Genomic DNA, 6,810 nt, shown 5'->3' with positions numbered 1-6,810 from the left:
TGCTGTTGGTGGGAATAGCTACCTTGAGGCGTTGCTGTCTGGCTGGTCTTCCACTCTTGCTGGTGGTGGGTGTCTGTGCTGTTGCTTAATGTGTTTGGTTGGCGTTTGCCTGGGCTGGAGAGGCTTTGGGCTTCTTGGGGCCCTTGGTAACGTGCAATAGTCTTTCTCCTTTGAGAGTCTATTCAACCCATTGGTGTGGCGCACAATGTATCCCGTTTTCCTGTGCTTCCTGTGGGGCAGCTGTGGCCCCCTGGTAGCTATTTGTTCTAGGGTGCCCTTTTCGCCGGGGCTGCGCTCTCTCGCTCTCTCTCTGCTGCCTCAGTCATCTCTCTTGGACCAGGTGCTAGGTGTTGGGGCAGGGAGGCATTTACCGTAGTGCTGTAGGGTCGTGGGTGAGAGTACCTCCGATGCTGGCGCAGAGTACCAGTCGCCAGGTATCGCTGCAGCTGTCGCATCTCTCAGGCTGATGCAGCAGTGTTGGAGATATAGGTGCAGTGTGTCTTGTGCCCATCTGGCCTGTTCTCGCTTCCTCAGTCTCCACGCTGAAGTGGAAACAGAGTTAAGGCAGGAGGGTGCTGCTCAGTCAGTGGTGGGGGACGTGGCTGCCACACCTGTTTATCTGTGCTGGAGACATACAGGCACTGGCCCTTTATGCGCTTCCTTCGTTTGGGCACAGTACCACTGGTGGCCACTAGATGGCAGGGCAGCATTTCAGTTTGCAGGCCCCGGCAGTCTTTCCAGGAACTGCGGGCCTCTGCTGATGGAGATGCCGGTGCTGGGCTGTGTGCTGCTGTGGCGCGGTGCCCCGACCCAGTAGGTAGGTGGCGCTGCAGCTACAATGACATTGCTGGTGCCCCAGAAGTGCAGGCACGCACGGTGCGGGAAGGTGCTGAGGATGCAAACGGAGGGACACACTGCGACAGTGAGGTAAGATGGCTCCTGTTGTGTTGAGCTCTGTGCCTGGCCTGCAGTGTGCTGAGCGTCCTTTCTTTAAAGCTGTCTGACTCCCCCGCGGTTGCTCCATGCAGGCCACTATTCAGTTTGCGATGGCAATACAGCTATCCAGGACAGGCAATCTCTTAGAACCTGTAAGCGGCGCGGGGGTTAAAGATGCAGGTACGGGGCCACTGTGCGTTCCTTACAGGTGCTGGACGTCTTCTGCCTTGGGGTCCTGCTCCTTTCCGCCGCACATCGTGGTTCGCTTGAGGCCAAGGGGTGACAGGGCCGCTAGCTTTCTCACGCGGTGGAGACCTCCTTGGCCTACCAGTGGCAGCAAACTCTACCGGGCATATCAGGGGCTTGATCGGGTTGGGTGCAGTCTTTGTCACTTCCCGCTTCAGGGTGAGTGCTGCCTCCTCTTCTTTGCCGCAGGGAGGATGTAATGTAATGTAATGTAAGTGCCAATTTGTATCGCGCGGCAATCGCTCCAAGGAGCATCTAGGCGCCCAGAAAGGACCACCAGATGTTAGGTAGTCCCTATGCTTACTTGACCGAGAACCCGAATTACACTAGGCTTCTGGCAGTTATATCTTGAAGATTAAAGATCCAGGTTTTTAGATGTTTACGGAAGTCTATTTCTTTATCCAGTAATCTCAACTGGGGGGGAAGAGTATTCCATGCTTTTGCTCCCAGTACCGCCAGGGATTTGCCCCCTCGAGTTTTGAGTCTAAAACTCGGGACGGTAAGCAGGTTGGCCGTTGAAGAACGCAGTGCTCTGGTTGGACAGTATCTGCTGAATTTTTTCCTCAGATAGGACGGGCCTAGGTTGTGAACAGCTCTAAAAGTAATTAACAGTACTTTAAACAAAACCCTTTTTGTAATGGGCAGCCAATGTAATGCCTTGAGGGCTTTGGTTGCAGATGATCTTTTCGGCCATTTAGGATGCCAGTCGGGTCGTGCTGGGAGGCTGTGGGGGCACGCACAGCAGGCGCCGCCTGTACTTTCCATGCATGAATGGGCGCAGGGGATAATCAACCAGCAAGGCAGAGTTCACCGTGCAGGTGCAGGCTTCATTTCCGCTGGGGCAGGCTCAGTCTCGGCTTGTGGGAGCCGTGCCGGCAGGACCTGTGGCCGATTAGTGGTAAGGGTAGGGGTCCCGTCACCCGCGAGGGCATTTCAGGAGCGCGCCTTGGGGGTTTAACTTGCAGACTGCGGCAGAGCGGCTCATCGACCCTGAAGTTCGCCTCGTAGGGGCGGCCGCTTCAAATGCAGGCCACGGGAGCCTTCCTGGTGCTGCAAGCTGTGCGTGGCTTTGCAGGCACTATATAAATGTAAATGTCAAGGTACTTATAGAGCGCACTGTCACCAGACGGCCACCTTGCAGTGTCGCCTTTTGCGGTTTCCTGGCGCTGATACTCATACCGCTGTGGAACCCCTCCTGGCTTTCCCTGTGAAGTGTCCACTCCTGGGCACCCCCAGGGTGAAGCCAGGCATCCTTAGCGCTGTTGGGGCCGGTGTGGAGGCTAAGCAAGCTATTGCCCAGAGTTGCAGCGTGGGGCCCGTGATTAGAATAGGCACCGAGGCGAGAATAAACAGGTCCGAGGAAATTGAGCCCGAGCCCCGCCGAGGCGGGAATCGAACCCTGGTCCCTGGCCAGAACTCTGCTTCAGGGTCTGCCGCTCTAACCATTGAGCCACACTCCTCCACTATGAACACGGTTGGAGCGGCTGATTCTCCTACGGTTCGCAGCCATGCTGGTTTATGCTCTACTCACCTACAGGCACTGAGGCCGTTGAACTCTTGGTGTAGGCTCTGCGCCCACTTGGGCACCAGAGGAACTCCGGGAGTAGGATCCTTGTCCTTTTCAGCGAAGGTCAGCTGCGGGGGCTCCTCGAACGCTGTGTGTGCTGCAACACTTTTCTTCCTTTTACCCGCACTCAGGAAATGTTCCGCTGACAAGGGCTAGACTGTCCCTCTTTCAGGCGAGTGAAGGAGCTGCCAGTGCACGCACGGGTGACGACCCGCTCATCGCCAATGTGGTGTCGGACCTCAGACCCTTATCATAGAAATAACGGACACAAACACCAGGTGATGTAGAGCAGTAACTGGCCACGAGCACGTGCACCCGGGCCCTTTTATTAGCGGGCCACGTCACTCGTGACACCCGTGATGGATGGATGGGGGTGTAAGTGTGTCCAGCCCTCAAGGGAGTGGCTGGGAGTACAGCTGCCTGCTGAACACTAGAACGCGTCCTGCAGGACACTACAAGGCTCACCCTGTCGCAGCCACACCGTAGGATGCCCACTGCCCGATGTGCAGTCACTGTGTAAATTAGGCCTGTGCTCCCCCACGCAGGCTCATGATCCCTTCCATCCCGTCTGCTGTGTGCAAAATGAGCCAAACAGAGAGGGTGAGAGAGTCCAAAGCGAATCCCACAATGAAACAGTCCTCAGCACAGCATCCTTCGTCTTTATGCTGCTCAGATATCATGGGCATATCACCCGACCGGCGCCTCCACTCTAGTTGCCGGCCCAGAATCGGACAGCAGCTGATGCTGAAAATGTCATATAGTCCGCCATTGCCAGCCCACATACCACCAGCAACACTGTAAGGTTGTGCGGCTCAAAATGTTTGTCCTACAACTAAAAAAATGTTCATCCTCCCTGGCCGGCTCCCGTGTCACCATACTAAATATGGTGACACGGAGCACAAGATGGCCATCTAAATACCCCGCCTGCCAGCCCCAATGCCTAGCTCAAAAAGAGTCCAATTGGGCTCGGGTCACACCATTGGCCCCAGGGCTGGACTGGTAACCAAAACTGGCCCTGGCAAAGTGCTCGGCTGGCTGCCTGGGGGGTTGGGTGTGGCCGAGCTCTTTGCGAGGGCCAGTTTTGGCCGATTTTGTTACAGGGGCCGATATTGCAGCTATGCTGCAAAAGCAGCCCTGTAACAAAAACGGCCTCCCAAGGGCCCAAAACCCGGTGCCTGCTACGGCCAGTCTGGCCCTGATTGGCCCAAAACCCCCAGGAGTGCAGGCCTCCTGAGCGGTCGGCTGGTCCCCCCAAAGACCCATTTGAAGGTCGTGTCTGGAGTTTGCGAGTGCATTTCTTCACCACAAGCTTGCAATCACACGCAGTGATGCTAGATTTTGAGACCCGTCCCAAGCCCAAAGCTGCCCAAGTACAAGCGCAAATTCAGCCCAGCGCAGAGCAGTATTAGCTCAAAAACCAGTCCAAAGATGAAAATTTCAAATCTTACAACAATAGCCTTCAGAAAACATTTTAAAGATAATTCTAAAGTCTATTTAATACATCGAGTAGGAGGAGGAACACTGGGCAACAATGGGCTTCTTCAATCAAGCCTAAATTCTATTAAAACACTCATTTTGATGACTAGTCCCCACTGTGACCCCCTGTCATCAAAAATACATAATGCAACTGATGGGAGAGCAGTGCAGAAAAGCAGGAGCTTAAGAGAGCCCTCTCAAATAAAAAGCTATGTCCCGAAGTAATCACTGCCTCTGCAACCCTCCTCCAGTTTATTTCTGTTCATGGTACGGAGTGCAGGTTTTTTTTTATCACAATCCAGACGCCCAAGGCCAGAAAGAGAAAACTTGGCTGGAAAGAGAGTGGGTCCCAAATTTTCCAGGTTTTGCTGAGCCCTCTTAAAGTGGAAGCAGATAGAGATAGTCTCTTCGTATGCTTACCCAGGGCTTTTAGTGGGCCAGGTCCTGCAAAGCAACGGCAGTTCTAAAAAACAGGTGCTGAGATGGGTCTCTATTAGGCTACTACTTTTTGCTCTCACCCTGGGCGTAAAAATATATCTTCACTCAGTAGCACTACCATCCATCACCAGCCCTTGATGTTACCCTTGACATAGCTGCCAATGTTTCAGATTGCTATCTGTGACATTTCCATAATTTGAGTGTAATTATGAGTGACATTTTAACAACTATGAGAGACACTTTCTCGTGAGCAGAATCAAGCAATGAATAAAAGGGAAACATATAAATATCAGAAATTACACCCATTTGACAAACAAGAAACTCTAAGAAGATCTTAAAACTGCTGCAAAGCACCCTTATTTCAGAAAGACTTAGCTCAGTCACTGTTCCATAAAATTGATCATTAATAGCTGAGTGAGCGACCGCCTTAGGGTCCGGCGCGCTGCGGTGCGAGCTACCTGCGTTTTCACACTTCACTTCAGTTCAGTAACACAATGCAACCCAATGTCTCTAAGTCTGGAGTCGCCTTCCTCCCCATGTACTACCCATTGTTTTGTGGTGCAAAAACAATAAAAAGAAGTAAAAATAATATTTCCATTAAGATCTCTACTGATAGATAGATATTTATTTACATTTCAGCATGCTGTAATAGGACATTGAGATTTGGCAGAGGTCAATAGATGGCGCTGTGGATGCGGAGTTCTAGGAGGGGCCACTGGTCCCTCCTAGAACTTCAGGGGCAGGAAAATCCGCTAGCTGCTAAAGATGCGGGGGAGGGAGTCACGCTTTCCTTGGGCGGTTAGCCACCCCGCACATACACCGTGACGTCAGCGGATGACGCAGAGTGTAAGGGCCCTCCTTGTTGGTTAAATGGAGTTCACGATGCCGACGGGGTAGGCGGTCCCCTGTCGCGCATGCGCACCTGTAGTTAAGGGCGTGGCTAGTAGGACTTGACACCGGTTAGCGACCTTGCCGTCGGGCCAGAAATGTTAGAATGCAAAATTCAGACAGGATGTTAGATTCGGATAGGAAACACGCTGTATTAGACTTTGTTAAGGTTAGCCTTTGATATTTGTCTTCAATACTGGAAATCTAATGTGATGAATTTTGCGTTTCTTAACATATTGATGTAATGTTAATATTTCATCCTTTTATTGTTTTGTATAATAAATACGGCCGGGGGGTCCCTGACCCCCCGCCTTCCAAAGACAATCTGCTGTGGACAATCCTTCAAGGTGTGGTGTGGGAAGCTGGGAGGGGAGGGTAGCCAGTCACGGACCATGTGTGTTTCTATGTGCAATCTGTAGAGCAGCAATGCATGGATAAGAACCTCGGGGCATATTATCAAGCCAGGCGATAAAATTATCGCCGCTTTAGCGGCAGAAAATTGCCGCTAAAATGGCGATAATGGGCTTGATAATATGCTCTATGGAATTCCAATTGAAGCCCATGTTAGACGTCCTTCACATTTAACATGGGCTTCAATTGGAATTCCATAGAGCATATTATCAAGCCCATTATCGCCGTTTTAGCGGCAATTTTCTGCCGCTAAAGCGGCAATAATTTTATCGCCTGGCTTGATAATATGCCCCCTCGTTCGGGCTACTATGCCCCACATTGTAAACATATTGGTATTAAAATTCAGAAAAGCACGATGATTCACACAGACCTGAGCGCGTCAGGCAGCCATGAAATTCCTGAGTCGCACAGAGAGTCAGACCTAGTTGTATATTCATCTCACATGAAAAACCTGCCTATCCAATGAGACTGTGCGACCACCTCTCACCGGCCAATGATTGTGAATGCTGGCGTTGTGCTCCGCATGTTGAGGCACCAATTACTGGTGCACAGCGGGAAGCGGGAAGCGGCAAACTGAAAAGAAACATAACTGCAGCGACCCGCACTCAAAAGAGAGTCTGGCAAATGGCGAATGTCACAGCGGCTGGCCGAGGCTTAGTCGTGCAGTAGCTTGGATAATGTTGCAGCTAGCGCAGCTGTCTGAGCCCCAAGGCCAGGACATGAAAACTTACTTTTCTGCAGTGTGTGCAGTACTAGTGCTGCAGTCGCACACTCTGCCACAGCAGTGCGTTGTTGCTCATCATGAAGTGATTGGGTAGCGCTCTGTCCCGCTTGTGTCTGCACGTCAG

The 6,810-nt window shown here is 52.0% G+C and overlaps 1 long non-coding RNA gene across 1 annotated transcript in view; it reads left to right on the top strand.

Annotated features, from left to right (window-relative positions):
* Nucleotides 1–796: 796 nt before the first annotated feature.
* Nucleotides 797–6,810, top strand: part of LOC146809484 (uncharacterized) — a 36,033-nt gene continuing 30,019 nt past the window's right edge. Inside the window, exon 1 of the long non-coding RNA XR_014965552.1 lies at nt 797–927. This is a non-coding gene — a long non-coding RNA (uncharacterized LOC146809484). The remainder of the gene's footprint in view (nt 928–6,810) is intronic.

This window comes from Triturus cristatus, chromosome 7 (assembly GCF_964204655.1).
Source record: "Triturus cristatus chromosome 7, aTriCri1.1, whole genome shotgun sequence".
Classification (NCBI taxonomy): domain Eukaryota; kingdom Metazoa; phylum Chordata; class Amphibia; order Caudata; family Salamandridae; genus Triturus; species Triturus cristatus.
Note: the sequence above shows the minus strand (reverse complement) of the source record. Positions and strands in the feature narration are given on the sequence as shown.